Raw genomic sequence first — 21,305 nt, 5'->3', positions numbered from 1 at the left:
TCAACAAATGATGTTGGGAAAACTGGGTAAACACATTCAAGAGAATGAAGTTAGACCTTACCCATATGCAAATATTAAAATGGATAAAAAATGAAATTTAAAAGCCCCATCTCTAAAATTCTTAGAGGAAAACATAGGGGTAAAACTTCGTAACATAGGGATAAAACTTCATGTCATTGGATTTAACAATAAAATTTCTTGGCTAGGACACCGAAAGTAAAGTCAAGAAAAGAAAAAAAAATAGATCAATTAGACTACATTAAAATTAAAAAAAAAAAATGTGCATGGAAGGACGCTATCAGAGTAAAAGGAAAACCCACAGAATGGAAGACACTATTTGCAAATCATACATTGATAAAGGATTAATATGCAGGATATTTATGAAACTCTGATAATTCAACAAGAAAACAAACAACCCAATTCAAAAATGGTCAAAAGATTTTGAATAGAAATTTCCCCAGAGAAGATATATGGATGGCCAATAAGCCCAGGAAAAGGTGCTCAATATGACTTATCTTTAGGGAAATGCAAATCAAAACCAAATGAGATACTGCTTCATACCTTTAGGATGGCTATTAATAAAGAAAGGAAGACATTAAGTGTTGGTGAGGATGTGGAGAAATTGGAACCCTTATGCATTGCTGGTGGAAATGTAAAATGGTGCGGCCTCTGGAAAATAGCATGGCAGTTCTTCAATATATTAAACACAGAATTGCAGTCTGACGCAGCAGTTCCATTACTTGGTATATACCCAAAAGAATTGAAAGAAGGAACTCCAACAGATATTTCTACACTCATCTTCATAGTAGCTTCACTCACAATAGCAAAAGACAGAACTCAAATGTCTATTGGCAGTTGAATGGATAAACAAAATACCGTGTATACATACAATGGCATATTATTCAGCCTTAAAAAGGAATGAAATCCTGTCATATGCTGCAGCATTAATGGACTTTGAAGACATTATGCTAAGTGAAGTAAACCAGACACTAAAGGACAGATATTGTGTGATTCTGCTTATATGAATGATTTAGAACAATTGCATTCAGAAAGACAGAAAGTAGGGTAATAGTAGTTTCCAATTGCTGGGGGAAGAGGGAATGGGGAGTTATTGTTTTATGGGTACAGAGTTTCAGTTTGGGAAGATGAAAATTTTTGGAGATGGATGGAGGGAATGGGTGCACAACAATATGAATGTTTTTAATGCCACTGAATTATACACTTAAAACTGGTTAAAATGGTAAATTTTATGTTACAGGTGTTTTACCACAATACGAAAAAACCCTATAAGCTGTCATATAAAGTTTTAGAAAATGTTTGCGTTTATGCATGTTGGATGCAGGACTTTCATAACGTGACTGTACATTAAAGCATTTGTTTGTATTTGTCAACTGTATATTTATTGTTGATATGTATATATGTCCAGATTATCCTCTAATACATTTACAGGACGTTTACCCATTTGGTTGGAACAACAACAACAAAAAAGAAACACTGAATTTACCCCAGAAGGAATTACATTACTTTTTCAGTGTTTACTGTGAAATTTACTAGTGACAAACACTTTATCCATTTTTTAAATATTAATTTGTCAGTTTGATAACTTTGTAATTCCACGGTATACAGGTGTAATGTACAGGCATTATTCAATATTATTTAGAGTTTTTTGAACTTTGGGTCATTTAAAAAATAATTAAGCAACAAGTGTTATTTTCTTTATGCCGCATAATTCTCTTAGTATTTTGCCTTGCTTTAGTAATAGTGAAAAGGGTGATATTAGAGAGGGTTTCCAAATATTATGGAAAGCCTGGGAAGCTATACCTAGATTCTTCTTCTAAGAAAGGTTTAGGGATACTTTTGGAAAAACTTAATAGCGACATGCATTTATCACCGTGGCTTGTTTTTAAGTTGTTAATTAGAATTTGAGGTAAAGATTGATTCCGAGAGCTATGAAGGTAGTCACTTGAGATACAGATTGGGCAATAAGGAGGTTGGTAGATAATTACTGTGTTTTGGACTAGAGTCATTATTGTGATTGTGAATTTTTTTTTCACTTTGTAGGTGGTTTATCACCTTTCTCCCTTAGTGCTTTTTAGAGCATGATCAGTTATTACTATACTGACAAGTATTAGTCTAGTAGTAATTTATCATAGGCTGACAGGTGCCAAAATTCATCCTCACGTATGTATCCACTGAAGCAGACGAACACTATTTTCATCCCTGAAACTATCTGCAGTTTATTGTGATATATTATTTTGGCCTGCAAGGTCACAGGGAAATTATAGTTAATCACTGCTCCAAATTAAAACATAATTGTAAATATTTTTGCATTCCTTTAAGTTGGTGTAATAATCCTGTAGGTTCTATATTCAAGATATCAAGATCCTATTTAGGAAGTTAAATATTAAAATGAAGGCGATTTCTAAAATATATCAATTCATTGCATTATATTTATTCATTTAAAATAAATAATATTTGTGAACAAAGAAGATTCATTTGCATGCTCATTATATAAACGGTCCTATTAATACAAGGGAAATAATGTCAAGAGATCATTTCTGGTTCAAGTCAATTATGCTACATTTTAATTGAAAAATAAAAGCTGTTCATTGTGTACAAAGGTAGTGCTCCTGACACATCGTATAAATGACCCCATTAATGCAAGAGAAATAAGGTCAAGAGAGACATTTTTACTGAAGTCAATTATGCTACATTTTAATTGAAAAATAAAAGCTGCTTTTATTCAAAGGGAGCACTGCTGACATTCCATCATATTCCATAGCCTCCTAATATTGCAGTAACAGCCTAGCCAATCTCTCAGTTGGCCATAGTATATATACCAAGTGATCTTTTTACCGCATTAATTAGGTCACGTCTTCCCTACCTACCACTCTTCACTTAGGAAAAAGTCCAAGCATTGAACACAGCCAACAAAGCCTTGTGTGATGTGGTCCCTGCCTACTTCTTGATACCTCATACCAGTCCCCCAACTTTACTGCACGACAGTCACGCTTGTTCCTGTCTCTTCAATTGTCATTCCTAGTTGCCTTCTTCTCTCTTTTTTTATGGCTTACTCTTTCATGCCATTCAGTCTTAGCTGAAAGCTCTCATTTTCAGAAGAATCCTTCCCAGACGACCCTATCTGAGGCAGCTCTCCTGACTGCCCCTCCCAGTCATTCTCTATCCCATTCGCTTTTCTTGTTTTCTTCACAATCATCATCATTATCTGAAATCACCTGGTTTGATTGCCTAAGTATTTTGTTGTTGGTATTTGCTTCCTATAGCCAGTAAATACGACAGTGCACAGCTCATGGTCAATGATCAGTATTTGTGTAAAGGATAAATAAATGAATAGCAGTGGTACAAATATGGGGCATTTTATTTGTTAATATGTGATTATAGATTGATGGTTAGGGTGCACGGTTATTTCGCCTGCACGGTTAAGCAATGACAAAGTCTTGTAGGACAACTAGTCAGGTTGGGCATATAAGCAGATAGTACAAGAGACATTCCAAAGTGTTGGTGTGAAGTCTGGAAGGAGCCCAGAGATATGTTTCATGTGGCCTACACTTCATTACAAATCTGGGTTAATGTCCTTTCTCAACAAATCTGGCAGCCCTGAGGCCACATCCTGCAGTGGCTTCATCCTGCTGGTGCTGAATAGTGAGAAGGCACACACTCCCCAGTTTGTAGCAGTTCTTACCCCTCAGACAGTTTAGGGAACCCCATTTATTGATGCTGTCACTCCATTCATAGGTGGAATCTGACTTGGTGATCCCACGTAGAAATCTGTCGACACTTCACAAGGTGAACCAGGCACATTTAAAACCATCATCTTTGTTGTGTGTGAATTACCTTGGGCATTTTCTGGGAACTGAATCTATCAATATCTCAAAGGAATCCCTGATGATAGTAAAAGCTAAAAGTCCTCAGACTAGATGATTGCAGAATATCTTTCTGTTCTGTGTCTCTTTTCTTCAAACTTCTGTGAAGAGTGCAAAGGCTATATCCCTGCATGAGCAGATTATATACCAGAGTTTAGTTCAGAGTCTGACATCCAGTACCTGTGTTTCTTTAAGAAAATCTCCAGAGAGACCAAGTCAGTTCATGGTAAGAGATGGAATTAAACTGATGCTGGGAGAAAAAAAAAAAAAAAGGAAGGCAACATTGTTAAAGTCACATGGAGAAGTGAGACTTGTAAATAACTCTGATATAAGTTGATGACGTAAGTGTATTCCGAAAAAAGATTTCTAAGAAAAAAAGCATTGCAGTCAGTTGGGTGACAGAAATAATGCTTGAAGAGCATCACATTTGCACTACATTTTGGAGAGAGGCCTTGACTGGCAGAAAAAGGGAAGAATGACATTCCAGGTAAAACAGCAGGGCAAAGCACCAATAAAAGAAGAAACACGAATAAGGCATATTCAGGGTATAGCAATGATCTAATTTGCTGAAGTAAAAAAATAGTAATATTAAATGTGTATTTATGTATGAAGTGTCATGCTGGGAACAGAGTTTATCTAGATGAAAAGGTCCACATTTCAAAATATAATAGATTCTGCTAAATTGTTTTCCAAAATGATTGTAATGATTCCTGTCCTTAGCATCAATAAATGAAGTACTTAGTTCCAAACCCTTGCAAATAACTTGAATATATTTCACAGTATACAGTTCTGTCCCTTCTTTCTGTAACCATAATTTATAAGTTATTCTCACCAACTTACTCATTCACCAAATACGTATTGAGTACTTACTATGTATCAAGACTCTGGTTGGCACCGGGGAACCAAATAGACGGTCTAATCTCAAGGGATATAAGGATAATGGGAGAGATACAAAATTCCTCTAAACTCTGGAACTTTCCATCTGTCTTCTGTTTTCCACACACTTTGCAGTCAGGAGAAATTTACTCCCTGTGGCAGCTCAGTAGGGAACATATTTGCACTCAGAGGTGAGGAAGGGCAGAGAAGGCTTTCTGTATCAGATTTTTCCTGAGGATAGTGAGATATTAACATCTGGCAATTGAATAATTCTGTTAAACTATGTGATGTACTAATTTAATTTTATTCATTATTGAGGAGGACATGTCCCTTTTTGTTTAAGATTTTATTGGGGAAGGGGAACAGGACTTTATTGGGGAGCAGTGTGTACTTTCAGGACTTTTTTCCAAAACAAGTTGTTGTCCTTTCAGTCTTAGTTGTGGAGGGCACAGCTCAGCTCCAGGTCCAGTTGCCATTGTTAGTTGCAGGGGGTGCAGCCCACCATCCCTTGAGGGAGTTGAAGCAGCAACCTTGTGGTTGAGAGGACGCGCTCCAACCAACTGAGCCATCTGGGAGCTCAGCGGCAGCTCAGCTCAAGGTGCCGTGTTCAATCTTAGTTGCAGGGGGCGGAGCCCACCATCCCTTGGGGGACTCGAGGAATCGAACTGGCAACCTTGTGGTTGAGAGCCCACTGGCCCATGTGGGAATTGACCCAGCAGCCTTCAGCGTTAGGAGCACGGAGCTCAAACTGCCTGAGCCACCGGGCTGGCCCCATGCCCCTTTTTAACAAAAGATATTTTAGGATCAAAAAGTTCTGGGTTACAGTAATATTTCTTTTACTTATTACCTAAATGATTTTATGTAAGTTATCTAATATCTGGGTATCTACATCTGCGCATATATGAGTATATCAAGGGGATAAGAATAGTTACCTTGAGGGATTCTTATAAGAATTAGGAAAAATAATCAGTAGAGTGAAAAAACATAATACAAACACAAAATACAAACATACTTTTTAAATTTTGCTTTTAATGTTAGTTTCAGGTATACAAAATAATATAATGATTAGACATTTACACCCCTCACAAAGTGATACCCCTCATCTACTAACCCTCTGACATCATATATAGCTGTTACAATACCATTGACTGTATTCCCTATGCTGTACTTCCCGGGACACACACACACACACGCACACACACGCACACACACACATTTAATTATAGTTGACATTCCTCAAAAAATTAAAAACAGAACTACCTTATGACCCAGCAATTCCACTCCTGGGTATTTATCCAAAGAAAGCCAAAACATTAATTTGAAAAATATATGCACCCCTGTGTTTATTGCAGCGCTATTCACAATAGCCAAGATATGGAAACAACTGCAATGCCCATCAGTAGACGACTGGATAAAGAAACTGTGGTACATTTATACAATGGAGTATTACTTTGCTGTAAAAAAGAATGAAATCTTACCATTTGCAGTGATATGGATGGACCTAGACAATATGCTAAGTGAAATAAAGTCAGACAGAAAGACAAATACCACATGATCTCATTTATATGTGGAATCTAAAGAACAGAATAAACAAACAAACAAACAAAACAGAAACAGTCTCAGAGATGCAGAGAAATATACTTTTAACAATGCAGTATTATTCTGCTTCTTCCAAATACATACATTTTTCTGTTTCAGATTTTTTTTCATAATCTGTATCTGATTTCTAGTCTCTAGCTTCCCGTAGACTAGTTTCTGAGTGGCAAACTATTAGAATCCTTAAGAAATATATCATATTGGTCTGCCAGAGTCTTTTTGTTGTTGTTTTTTGAAACGCTGGTGGTTGACTTACATAAGAACCACTAATCAGCATGAAATTCATCAAATTCAAGCTTCTGTTTTCTGCAGTAGTACTTCTCTGAAACTTGAAGAAAGGAATTGGAAACTTTGTCTATCTGAGTTTTTCATGTAGCATTAGATATGTAACCTACAAATGTATAAGAACTAAACAAATTCCTAAAGAATCGTTTGAGGAATGATTAATCTGTTCTGTTGAATTGTTCTAATGGAGATGGTAGCCTGCTTGCCTTAGAGAAATTAATGTAAGATATAAACAGAGCAAGCAATATTCCAGGAACTATCACCCTCCCCCCCCCGCGCCCCCCCCCAACACTGCTGCCAGGTATGCTCAACACTGGTTGCCAATGTAGGGAGAAAGTGCTCCATGAAATCAGAATAAACATTTAATATAAAAATGTATCTAACTGAGAAATGGGAATGAGAAACAGAACAGTGAATCTTCTTGAGTCCTTTCTTAGTTTCATGTTCGGTCTGAAAGATTAAGCAATCAGTGAATGATTAAAGTGGTACCTCGGTTTTTTAATGTAATCTGCTCCGGAAGATCATTTGAGTTCTGAAATGTTTGATAACCGAGGCATGGTTTCCCCCACAGAAAGTAATGCAAAATGGATTAATCCGTTCCAGACCCTTAAAATCAACCCCTAAAACGGCAAATTTAGCATGAATTTTACTATCTAACAATACCAAAGATCCATAAAATGTACAGCATTCGTAAACTGAAATGTTCGTCAACGGAGACATTTGAAAACCGAGGCACCACTGTACTTGTTTAGTATTGTATCAGGAGAACCCAGAATAAAAATTGGAAGTGATCCTTGCCTTTCAGGAACTTTCAGTATTACTTGGGAGTCAGGACTAACAAAAATGGAGCAATGGGCCTGAAACAAAACTGTCTACGAAGTAGTAAATTTCATTTTATAGTGTATGCTGAGTGCTGTAAAAAATCTATGAGAGAACTCAACAAGGGCTGCAATGGAAAGTAGCAAGTTAAGTCAAAGGTAGGAGCTGAGCAGAAATTCAAAGCTGTTTAGAATAGGATAAGCTAAAAGGGGTTTAGGTGGGGGTGGGGGAGAGTACTCCTGGCTGCAAAAAAGATGAGAGGATGTTTAGAAGTAGGGAAGAGAGATAGGTGGACACTGGCAAACATGCAGGTTGAGTAAAATGGTAATTTAAATTCAGCTTTTCAGTTTTTATGTCTGTTTTATTTATGGACACTTCTTTGGGTTCATTTCTCTGGCCCTGATAAGCTGAGAGCTACAGAGGGGGTGTAGGCCTCGTGGCCCTTACTCTTGGTAGTTTCTTTCCTGCTAAAAATAATAGCCACCCCTTATTGAGACTTTAATGTGTTTCAAGCACTTTGTTGAGCTTTCACTTATCTCTTATAATCACTGAAATACCTGTATGAGGGTAGGATGCAGAGTAATGAATGGGGAGTCTGTCTGATTTCCAAGTCTGAGATCCCCATCATGGTAAAGTGACACTTAGGGAGCTTGTTATATTAATATAATTACAGGAGGCCAAGAGACCAGGCCATTATATAATAATGTCAAGTGTTGTAATGTGAACGTCTACAGAGGCTGCCAAAAAAATGCATACAGATTTTAAGAAAGGGAAAAACTGTATTAAAATTGTAGTACTCAATATATACCGATAACAAAAGATGAATACATGTCACATTTGACTTCTGCAATGACAAGAGGTGCTCAAAGTGGTTACCATCAGTATCCAGACACTTCTGATTACGGTGAATTACTGCTTGAGCAACGCTAACCAACGTGTCCACTTGTATACATTTTTTGGCACCCACGGTATTTTGTCAAGTATATAGGGTATACCATAACTTCTGTATTCACTTGGATGAGTGGGAGAAAGCTGAATTCTTAGAGCTCACAGAAGACAAGGCCGTAGAGAGATGGATTGGAATACAAAGGTAATAGCCAGTACCAACCTATAAGGAGCAGACAGACCTGAGTTTCAATGCTCTGTCTCCTGTCTGGAGCTGTATGAACTTGGGCAGGCTCTGCCATGTCACCTTTCTGAATGCTAGTTTCCTCATTTGCATTATGGGTATGCCTATAGGACCTACATAACTTACATAACTTATATATGTATAGCTATAGGACTTACATAACTTATTTTTGCATTCGGCACAGGACTGGTCCCTAAAACTAAAGAGTTAAAAGGCATAGCCACTTTCCTGTAAGAGCTCACAGTTTAGTGATGGGGATAGCTAAGAGTCTTCATTTGGGTTTCCTCCCAGTCAAAGCCTTCATTGCCGGTAGTTTATTTGAAAACCACAAGAACATGAGAGAGCTGCTAAGGTGAGACAAGGAAGGAGGACAAGCTTGTAAAGAGAACATTATTGAGCTCATTTCCATTAACTTCACCTCATTCTTGCCATGGACCCTCTGAAGAACCTTGTAGAAGTCCGCTTAGCATTGTGCCTCTGAAGGACAATTTATCACCCGCCCCCCATCAAGTAAGACTCACTTTCTGGGCATTAACGCTTTGCTTCCTGGCCCTGAAGCAGCAAACAGGAGCTGCAGCTGAAATTAGAGATGAATTGAGGGGATGTGGTGCATGATACAAAGCATTTGCTATTCAAAATAAACACAAAAATGAATCAAAAGGAAGAAGATAAGAAAATAGGAATAGAACATATTCTGGAGGGCCATGAAAGCTGGACTAAAATGGGTGGAAAGTGCACGTCTCAACATTTTCTCCTGTGTTCCCTGAATCGTATGACTTGTTAAGAATGGGATTTACCTCTTTATGTCAGAGTTGACATTGTGATTTGTAGGGAGTTTCCTGTTCATGAGGACTGGTTGGGTCGTGAAAACAGCTCCATGTAACCAAGAATTTATTGCCCGATTTCAAAACCAGTGCACGTCTGTGGTAGCAGCGCAGGGCACACTGCTTTCTGTGCTATGTTTGGACATTTAGTTATAAATGTAAAGTGGGGAAAATGTAGATGAAGCAAAGAACAATACATATTTTGATATATGAGTCTGACAATTACGTTCGCGAACTCATCCTAGAAAAAGTGCTACATACCTCATTGCTGAATATCACTACGGTCACCTTTGAAGTACTCCCCTTGGGAAGCTATGCACCAATGCCAGTGCCTAGTCCACCCTTCAAAGCAATTTTGGAACTTTTTCTGGAATGGCCATCAGAGCTGTCGTCATATTACCCTTGATGTCCTGAATGTCATCAAAATGTCTTCCTTTCAATATTTCCTTTATCTTCAGGCAAAGAAAGAAGTTATTGGGGCCAGATCAGGTGAGTAGGGAGGGTGTTTCAATACAGTTATTTGTTTACTGGCTAAAAACTCCCTCACAGACAGTGCCGTGGGAGCTGGTGCATTGTTGTGATGCAAGAGCCATGAATTGTTTGCGAAAAGTTCAGGTCGTCTAACTTTTTCACACAACCTTTTCAGCACTTCCAAATAGTAACCTTGGTTAACTGTTTGTCCAGTTAGTACAAATTCATAATGAATAATATGTGTGATATCAAAAAAGGTTAGCAACATCGTTGCAACAAGTTCATGAACTTAATTGTCAGACCTCATATGCTTCATTGCATCCATAGGCACAGCCCCTGCTTTTTTATAGGTGCCTCGGAATGCTTTCTGTCAAGGCTTTCTCCAGTTATCCAGAAGGTTAAATGTTGTGTTAGTGATGGTTTATGAAACATCCTTCAGTCCATCTATAGATCTATGGATGTATTCATTCATCTCCCAACTTGATCTACAAGGGGATTAATCTTATATATATATATATATATATTTTTCCTGATGACCTTTTTAAACTGAGGGAATAAGATCTATAGTACTGGAATCCTGTCAGCTTGCCCATAGGGTATTTTGAACATTTGAAGATTTTTACTGGTCTCTTATAATCCTCTCATGCTTTTTGTTTTTAATGACTTCACTGCCATCGAAAATCATATTCAGTTATACATTTTTCTCCTTCTGACATTCACATGTAGCTTTGTGCACTTTGTCATTGTAGAAGCAAGGATAAAGTAACGGGATTTATGATTTAATAAGAAAAACATTGAAGCTGCTGAAATACAATGTTCTCAGCTTTGTTTCTACTATGAAAAGTCTAGGTTAATGTTTATGAAATATTTTAGAACTTTTCTTTCTGACCAGGATTGAATTTCTTGTTGAGCCAATATAGTGAGATCATTCTTCTGTGGATCAAATGGATTTTAATAATAGTTACTTTAATAATCTGAAAATGTTACTAAAATTTAATTTATATACTTAGTACTCTGTAAAAGATATGTTTGGTGAAACAAAGAGCCAACAGCTGTAGAACATTAGTAAGCTATTGGACTTTCTTGTAGTAACTGCAACTGAATGATAGGCAGTAAGACCTTTAATATTTTCAATAACAATTGCATTCTTCTTTACCCTAGATTAAGCTTGCTGATTAAACCACGTGAAGAAAAATTAATTAATTTGCTCCAGTGGAGCAATGAATGTAGCATGAGTGTAACCTACATCCTGTTTCCCTCTGTAACCAACATGTTTGCACTCACTCTGCCTTTAAATACACAACATTTTCTTGATCACTTCCCAACTTAGAAAAATGTTTAAGTTGCTATTAGTACTTAGAAAGCATAGTGCTAAGGACAAAGCACATTGTTAAATTTAAATAATAGTTATTCTTGGCTATTTAAATTTAATGTTTTATACTCCACTGTAAAAGGATTGCATACTATTTAAAAATTTTTGTAATTAAGAATTAATGAACAATATTCAATATCATTGTGTTATGAAACATTTATTGCTCATCAAAGAGCATCTGTTGCTGTGCTTAGGTGTTTGTTGGGTTTAGTTTGAGTAAGTGTATTATCTGCCCTCAGGGAGCTTCCATCTATTAGAATTCAGAAAACATTTCAAAGGATCTGAACTGAAAAGATTTAGAATACAGCTACGTGAATTAATGGAAACGTTTATTTTTATTTTAAAAGCAGTCCATGTTCACTTCCATATCCTCAGTTAAATGAAGTTTTACTCGTGTTGCATTAAATTTTTTTTCTCTTCTGTAATGATCATCATGTGAAGAATTGTTCTCTAAGTCAGCCCTTGGTTAACCACACTTATTGGTTGCTTAATAAAGGAAGTCTTTCCCTTATCCAGTTCCTTCCCTTCTTTCAAAGCTGTCCTGCCTGCTTGAACCTACAGGGGCTATCCTCTTTTCAATGCAAGTCAAATTCTCCTAGTCAACAACACCCACTAGATTTTTTGACCAAGAAATTTTGAGCCCTAGAAAGATAAATATCCACAAAGAACAGGCCTTATAAAGACATCCTGTAGAACGAAAAACAGCCACCACCCCCTTCAGTTTCTCATATCAACATAATGAAATAATTTTATTGATTACTCACGTCCAAAGTAATATGACGTTGCACTTCCTGAGAGACCTCTGTCGTAGTCATGTATACTACTGAAAGGTCATGTCATAGAGGAGTCTAAAATCCATGGTCTAGTCCTACTTTTTTGTTTTTGTTTTTGTTATTTAAATCACTGATTGGTTATACAGAGGTGCCAAAAAATGTACACACTTTAAGAAAGGAAAAAACAAACTATTAAAATTGGAATATTCAATATATACCAATAACAAAAGATGAATGCAAGTCATGTGTATACATTTGTTTGGTACCCACCCCGGGTATCTTATACAATTTGCTAAACTTCCTTGAACCATACTTAGATTTCTCAAGTTTAAAAGAAATGATGTTGACTAGATTTCCAAATTAATTTGAACTTTATAATGCTCTTTTCTACACATATCCCATTATGTTGTTTATCATGCCAGCTAGATGAGTTTTAAATCTTAGCTTGTGGGTTAAGATTTTGCAGGAAATATAAGGAGGACCTCTGCCCTAAAATGTCATTGGCTCCAGGAAGATGCCAATATCGTGTTTCACCGAAAATAAGACCTAACTCAAAAATAAGCCCTAGCATGATTTTTCAGGAAGACATCCCCTGAACACAAGCCTTAATGCGTCTTTTGGAGCAAAAATTAATATAAGACCCGGTCTTATTTTCGGGGAAACATGGTAGTATTGGACATTGGTAAAACACTGTGTGAATGCATATTCTATACAACTAAATGCTTGGGAATTGATTTTATATTTACTTACAGATAAATATTTGTTCACCAATGCAACAGATACTGATTGAGCTAATATTATTCAGCTGTTCAAACTAACTAGTATACAAAGGAAGAAGACACTGCCCTTATACTTGAGAGTGACAAATAGATTCATAGACGGTTCTTCATCAGTGTGAGGAGTAGGGAATGTATATACATGTATACTGTTGGAGTTTGAGAGTGCTTTGCAAGCACGTCATGCATTGAACCAAGATTCATATTGTCAGAGAAGTTTTGAAGGGAGAGTGGTAATTTAGCTGACATTTAATGGAACAGATGAATAGGCTGTTTCAGGTAGAGAAGACTTAATGCACGGAGGCCTGAAAGTAAAAGAGAATATCAGGTTACTTCTGGGAAAACATTTATGAGGAAGGATGTGAATAAGAAGCCACGGTGGTAGCGGGAGACATCTGCGCTATGATTTCGTGGCTACGTAGGAGTCTTATGGGTGGTTATTTGTCGTCTAAAGCTAGAGTGCAGTTCCTGTAACTTTTTTAAAAAAGTAACGATACACATGATACCAAGTGTAAATTAGACACTCATTGACCTCCAATCATGCAGATATTCCTTGAAGGTTTCTGTATGTTTACATCTGTGGGGAGCTCTTCATTGAATCATTGACCTACATTAGCAGCTATACAGCAGAAAGGCAGATTTGTGACTGGTTGTGAGAGTCCCGTCAAATTCAATATATTCTTTTATGGTGGGACCTACTTCTTTGGGAAAGGCTTCATTTCTGTGCGTAAAACAGTGATTCAGGCTCTAGGATATTAGGATAAGATAGTGAAACGTCATCTTTATGATGGAGTTGGCGGGAGAATTGATAACGTATTGACTTGCTGTGATGGTCTACTCTGTATGTGTGTACGAGATTGGACCGTTATGTTCGCAAACTCATGCTAGAGAAAGTGCTGCATACCTCATTGCTGAATATCACTATGGTCACCTTCAAACTACTCCCCTTAGGAAGCTGTGCATGGACACCAGCGCCTAGTCCAGCCTTTAAAGCAATTTTGAAACTCTTTTTCTTGAATGACCATCAGAGATGTCATCATATTTAAAAGAAATTAATGTCATCAAAATGTCTTCCTTTTAATATTTCCTTTATCTTTAGGTTAAGAAAGAAATCATTGGGGGCCAGATCAGGTGAGTAGGGAGGGTGTTCCAATACAATGATTTGTTTACTGGTTAAAAACTCCCTCACAGACAGTGCCAAGTGAGCTGGTGAATTGTCATGATGCAAGAGCCATGAATTGTTGGTGAAAAGTTCAGGTCCTCTAACTTTTTCATGCACCCTTTTCAGCACTTCCAAATAATAAATTTGGTTAACTGTTTGTCCAGTTGGTACAAATTCATAATGAATAATCCCTCTGATATAAAAAAGGTTAGCAACATCAGTCCAACAAGTTCATGAACTAAATTGTTAGACTTGGTATAGGACAATACGGTCTTTAGTAATCAGGGTAGAGTGGTAAGAATGGGCTCTGAGACATGCTGCCTGGATTTGAATCCTAGCTGTACCACTTAGAAGCTGTGTGACCCTGAGCAAGTCATACTGTGCTTCAGTTTACTCATCTGTAAGATGGTGATGATAATATCCATTTGATAAAGATGTTTTTTTTGAAGACTAAATGTGTTCATATATGTAAAAGCTTTTAGGAGAGTACCAACCTGGTAGATACTAAGTGCTTGGCAGCTCTTAACTGTTTTTATTATAATTAACAAGCTACCACAGGCTTTGTTTTGCTGAATAATTGATCAGTAATAACATCAGCAAAGGGCTGATTTTCAATTCTGCATATGGACAAATCTGGGAGGGAGGATAAAATCAAGATGAAAAATTTTCATGACATGCTAAATCACTGGGTCAAAACCCACCAAATAGAATTTAACATGGCCTGCTACCCTCTTAATTGCTTTCTTTGTTTTTGTAAATGGTTTGTTATTTAATGTGATCCATATACTCTGCATTCTAGGTGATATAAAGATGAATAAATATTTGTTCTTCCCATCCAGAACATATTAACATACACAGAGTGAAGAACAGAATGAGAAAATTAATATACTATATGACAAATATTCTAAAAATGCTACGTCAACAGAAATGATGTACAGCATAGCATAGTGTGGTTTAATGTATCGTAGCGTCAGTGTAAAAAAGGGACGAGATCTGGAAGAAGTTCAACTTCCATAAATGTTTATTGAGTACCTATTATGGGCACACTGTTTTGTTGGGGTTAGGTGAATTCAATGAAGAAATCAGACAAGGTTTATATCTTAGTATTTCCTTTGAGAAATACCAGCAAAATTAGGATTGTGTAATTAATAGTTTACTTTCAGTTTTGATGCATACTGCCACAGCAAATTCAGAGTGCTATAAGAGTAGAAAGTAGGGGGAATGATTCTGCTGGGGGAGTGGAATAAGATAACAAGAAAGTCTTCTCTGAGCAAGTGATGTTTAAGTGGGGATCTGAAGGATCAGGTGATACTAGCTTATTGTGTAGCAGGACAGAGTAGATTCCTGAAGGAGAGGAATACAGGTGAGGATGAAAAAATGTTCAGGCAGAGAGAAATCTGAGCTTGAGGGCTCTGAGGCTGGAGTGTGAGGAAATTAAAGGAAGGCTTGGGTGACTGGAATGCCGACAGCTAGAGGAACAATGGTCTGGGATTAGGGTGCTAAGGCACATGCTGTCCAGACGAAGTCCTATTAAGTGTTGGTCAACTTTAACAATAAGGAATAGCAAGACATGACTCATAGGCAAAACAGAATGTGTTATATTTAGTTGCATTCTAATTATTAAATGGTTTACCATATGTTTAAGAAGGCAAAGCATATTGGTGAAAACTCGGGGACTCTTGGAATTAGCCTGTTTAATCAGGAATGCCTCCATATATATAAATAGTACCTCATTTTCCCACATTCCCTCCTAAATGCTGTGTTCATAACCACTTGCTCCTCCTATTCCTTCTTTCTGCCCCTTCCCCATATTCATATGAGCATGCCCACGTGCATCTCTGTGTTTCCAAAACTTGACACATGGAAGAAACATAATGCAGGTATCCCGTTTATAGCACTCTGTTATAAATGATCATATACTCATAAAATACCCTGTTGTTGAATAGCATACCAGATAGGTATTGTTTACATTTCTTGCTTTATTTCTAAAATACATAGTATTTCCCTTCTTTCTAAATGTACATCAAATTTTACTTCTTACTAAATAGTGGGACTTTTCCCTCACTTTCATGAGAATTACATTTTAATTTATATATTTAATTTAGTTTATATTTTAATCAGGAGAAACTTATCTTTCTCAAGGTTGAATAGAGGTTGAAAATGATGGAAATGATAGTATCTTCTTGCATCTAATAACATGTTACTTTTCATAGGGTCCATGATTAATATACAAGTAACAATATACATGATTTTCCTCTGCTGGGAAAAAAAATCCGTAACTGTTTTTAATGTTGTAAATTACAACTAGATCTATAAACATTTATGAGTGTCTTCTATATAGGTAGAATTGTACTGTTTCATGAAGTGAAAAATAAGGCATAGCCCCTGTCCTTTAATCTCATGGAAAGGGCTCACAGTGATATTACAAAACGATCAGTGGGATGTCTGGTCAAAATGGTGGCTGGGTAAATGCTGTGCTTAATTTCCCTCATGACCACATCTAAATTACAACTAAACTACAGAACAGTCATCACTGAGAATCACCTGAAGTCTAGTTGAAATGAAATTCTACAAATGAGGAAATACAGAAGAAGCCACTTCATGACTGCTGAGAGGGGTGGAGATGCAGAAAGGGCTGGTGCCACACCTATATGAGACCATTAAAAATTGGGAGGGATATCTTGGCTGTGGAGGTACCCTCCAGAGGAGCAAGGGATCCTAGCATCACACCAGGCTCCCCAGCCCAGGGCTCCAGTGCCGTCGAGAGAAGTCCCTGTAACTTCTGCTTGTGAAAACAAGCAGAGATAGTGGCTGGGTGATATGGAGGGCAGCTGGAGTCCCAGGCACTCCTCTTAAAGGCACCACACATGGACTTACTCGCAGATGGAGTCACTCACTCTGAACTCCAGCACTGGGGCAGCCATTGGAAAGGAGGTAGGGACCTACGGAGAGAAACTGAATTGTCTGCTTTCAGAGTGAGGGCTGGAGGGGCAGCATTCTTCTGGATGGAGGAACTGGCAGAAGCCATTGTTTCTTTGTTGAGCTCTTCCTGTCTCCTAGCGTGCAGACACAGGTGCCACCATATCTGAGTTCCCATCAACATGGCTAATACTGTTCCTTCACCCTGTCGCATGTCATTCCTGGTGACTGCGCCCCAACCAACTTTCAAGCACACCAAAGCCACTTCCAGTGGCTTTTCCCTACAAACAGCTTGCCTTAGCTTATGGTGCAGACTTTACTAAAATCTCTCAAAGTTTCACAAAACCCAAACAAGCAGTATCTGGCCTAACGTCCCATACCTCTTGCTGAGGAGCTTTAAACAAATAAGTCATGGGGATACAATGTATAGCATGAGGAATATAGTCAGTAATATTGTGATAGCATGTTACCTTGTCAGATGGTTGCTGGACTTACCATGGTGATCACTTCTTTAGGTATATAAATGTTGAGTAACTATGGTGTATACCTTAAACTAACATAATATTGTATGTTTGGTATATTTGAATTAAAATCTTAAAATCAGTGAACTTTATATAAATAACTATGTGCTATTGTGAACAAACTGATTGGTTGATTCAAATAACACTTATAATACCTAATTCTTAATATTAAATCATGTTGATATATGTGGTGCTAGACAATTTAAGTTAACATTGCAAATTTGTTTTTATTATGAGCCACGAATATTCATAAATACTCATTATTTAGTCAGGATGAGTTTTTCACTGTTAATCGGTTGCCATTTCATTGGTTTCTTATAGATTAAATTAATTTTTAGTTATTTTTGCTTTATTGTCTACCTCAGTTATCACAGCCTAAGGTAGATTAAATCAGCTGGAAACCCAAAAGCTTCAATTTAGCCAAGATCTTTAAATACTGTCCTAAAGGTGTTAAGAACTTGAAATATTGGCCATTTGCATTTCATTTCCTTTCATTCTCTTTCCATTTTCTTAAGAAAATGCTAATAAGAAATGTAATATTTGCAGGCAGAAAGCAGGGGGAAAACAAGATAATTTACAAACTGTTTAATAACCCTGTGAGCAATTGAGTGTTGACCATATAAATTCTAGATAATATCATTATTATACCCAGGTTGGCTGTTAAAAAGTCATAAAGGAAAGAAATCTAGACATCTATTTTCTAGATAAGTATTGGAATGGAACTCTTATTGTATACCATTTAGTTGGGGAGACAGAATTTTATTTAATTAAATGACTCATTAGTTGTATTGGATTCCTGCCAGATTATTTCATCACAGTTTGTCAAATGGTAATTTCACAAGTGTCAGTGACAGTCAAGATGTTGGACATTTGTGTTCCCTTTTCCCATCTGCTGAGTCACAATTCTCAAAGGTTGGATATTATGGTGATTCAATCATACCTTAGACTTCACCTTGCATTTACTAATCAGCCGAGTTAATTTGGAAACAAAATTATGCCCATAGTATATGAAATAACACGCAGTTTTCTTCCCTGCATTGGTCTCTCCTGTTTGGGTCTTAGAGGCACCTAGGACCTAATGGGGCATTTGCTGTGTAGGCCCCAAATGGGAGGAAAGTTTCTGTTAATCACTTCATTACATCAAAAGCCTAGTTAACACTCATAGGGGGAGGAAGACAGTGCTTGTGTGTTGTACTTCCGGCAAAGTAGCTAGCTAATCAGTACGCTTTGACAAGTTGTAAGCAAATGACTTGCTGCCTAGTCTCTTCAGTGAGTGACTTAATAGTCTTCTTGCATTATAGAATATGTAAAATTTGTTCACATGTATAAGCACCATTATTATAAGGGAGCAGTGTTTGAATAAGAATTCGGTTGCCACACTACACTTAGCCAATCCACACCCATTGATAATCTGTTTTAAACCTTGGGTCAGTATACGAGTAGTACTTGATTTTCCTAATACCGTCCTTCATGGTTGGAGTTATCAATCTTTTATTTTTATTTTTATTTCTTTTAGTTCCAGGTCTACAAAACAATGTAATAGTTAGATGTTTATACCCCTCACAAAGTGATACCCCCCAATCTACTACCCCTCTGACATTGTATATAGCTGTTACAGTTCCATTGACTATATTCCCTATGCTGTACTCCATATCCCGTGACATATTTAATTATAGTCGATACTCAGTATTATTCAGCTTCAGGTGTACGGCGCAGTGGTCAGGCAACTACACAGTCTATGAAGTGATCCCCCTGATCAGTCCAGTGCCCACCTGGCACCCTATATAATCTTTATAGCATTATTGATTATATTCCCCAAACTGTATTTCATATCCCCGTGGCTATATTGTGACTACTAATTTGTACTTTCTAATCCCTTCACCTTCTACCCCATCCCCACCCCCTCCCATCTAGCAACTGTCAGTCTTTTTCCCTTATATTTCTCAATCTGTTGCTGTTTTGTTTATTTCTTTAATTCTGTTCTTTAGATTCCACGTATAAGTGAGATCATATGGTATTTATTTTTCTCAGTCTGACTTATTTCACTTAGCGTAATATTCTCTATGTCCATCCATGTCATGGCAGATGGTAAGATTTCATTCTTCTTTATGGCCAAGTAATATTCCATTTTATAAATGTATCACACTTTCCTTATCCAATCATCTATTGATGGGCATTTTAGTTGTTTCCATATCTTGGCTATGTGAATAGTGCTGCAATAAACATAGGGGTGCATATATTTTTAGAATTAGTATTTTGGATTTCTTTGGCTAGATACCCAGGAGTGGAATTGCTGGGTCATAAGGTAGTTCCATTTTTGAGGTACCTGCATGCTGTTTTTCACAGGGGCCGCACCAATCTGCAATCCCACCAACAGTGCACAAGGGTTCCCTTTTCTCCACATCTTCGTCAACACTTATTGTTTGTTGATTTATTGTTGATAGCCATTGTGACCAGAGTGAAGTGGTATCTCATTGTGGTTTTTATTTGCATTTCTCTAATGATTAGTGACGTTGAGCATTTTTTCATATGTCAGTTGTCCATCTGTATGTCCTCTTTAGAGAAATGTCTCTTCATGTCCTCTGTGCATTTTTCAGTTGTTGTTTTTTTTTGTTTTGTTTTTTTGTTTTTTTTTATGTTGAGTTGTATGAGTTTTTATAAATTTTGGATATTAACCCGTTATCAGATGTTTCATTAGAAATACCTTTTCCCATTCTTTAGGATGCCTTTTTGTTTTATTGATGGTTTCCTTTGCTGTGAAAAAAACCTTTTAGTTTGATGTAATCCCATGTGTTTATTTTTTCTTTTGCTTCTCTTGCCCGGGTGGATATAGCAATAAAAATATTACTAAGGATAATCTCTGCAAATTTACTTCCTATATTTTCTTCTAGGAGTTTTATGGTTTCAGGTCTTATATTTAAGTCTTTAATCCATTTTGAATTTATTTTTGTATATGACATAAGAAGGAGGTCCAGTTTTCCCAGCACCATTTATTAAATAGACTGTCTTTACCTTAATGTAAATTCTTGCTTCCATTATCATAGATTAAATGACCATATAGTCATGGATTTATTTCTGGGCTCTGTTCTATTCCATTGATCTTCGTATCTGTTTTTATGCCAATACCATGCTGTTTTGATTACTATACCCTTGTAGTATGTTTTGATGTTGGGTAGCATGGTACCTCCCACCTTGTTGTTATTTATCAAGATTGCCATTACTATTCGGTGTCTTATGGTTCCGTATAAAATTTAGGATTATATGTTCTAATTCTGTGAAAAATGTCATTGGTAATTTGATAGGGATTGCATTGATTATATACATTGTCTTAGATAGTATGGACATTTTAACTATATTAATTCTTCCTATCCATGAGCATGGTATGTGTATGGTAAAGTAATTATTGATAGATACGTAGTTATTGCCATTTTATTATTCATATTTCTGGTCTTTGTTAGTTTGTTTTCATCTTTCTTCTGCTTAAATAAACCCTTTTAACATTTCCTGCAATACTGGCTTGGTGGTAGTTGATTCCTTTAGCTTATTCTTTTCTGGGAGGCTTTTTATCGCTCCTCCAATATGATAGCCTTGCTTGGTAGAGTGATCTTGGATGTAGGCCTTTGTTTTTCATCATTTTGAACATTTCTTGCCACTCCTTCTGGCCTGCAAAGTTTCTGTAGAAAAGTCAGCTGATAATCTTATGGGAGCTGTCTTAAGTAACCACGTAGCTGTCTTTCTCTTACTGCTTTTAGGATTCTCTCTTTGTCTTTAACCTTTGTCATTTTAACTATGATGTGTCTTGGTATGGGCCTGTTTGCGTTCATCTTGTTTAGAACTCTCCGTACTTTCTGGGCTTGTATGTCATTTTCCTTCCCAGGTTAGAGAAGTTTTCGGTCAT

General features: G+C 36.9%; 1 protein-coding gene across 8 annotated transcripts in view; it reads left to right on the top strand.

The window, feature by feature from the left end:
* DMD (dystrophin) overlaps positions 1 to 21,305 on the top strand; it is a 2,125,071-nt gene that overhangs the window by 544,962 nt on the left and 1,558,804 nt on the right. The gene's annotated exons all lie outside the window — the stretch shown is intronic.

This window comes from Rhinolophus sinicus, chromosome X, assembly GCF_036562045.2.
Source record: "Rhinolophus sinicus isolate RSC01 chromosome X, ASM3656204v1, whole genome shotgun sequence".
Taxonomy (NCBI): domain Eukaryota; kingdom Metazoa; phylum Chordata; class Mammalia; order Chiroptera; family Rhinolophidae; genus Rhinolophus; species Rhinolophus sinicus.
This window is presented reverse-complemented; position numbering and strand designations above follow the sequence as displayed.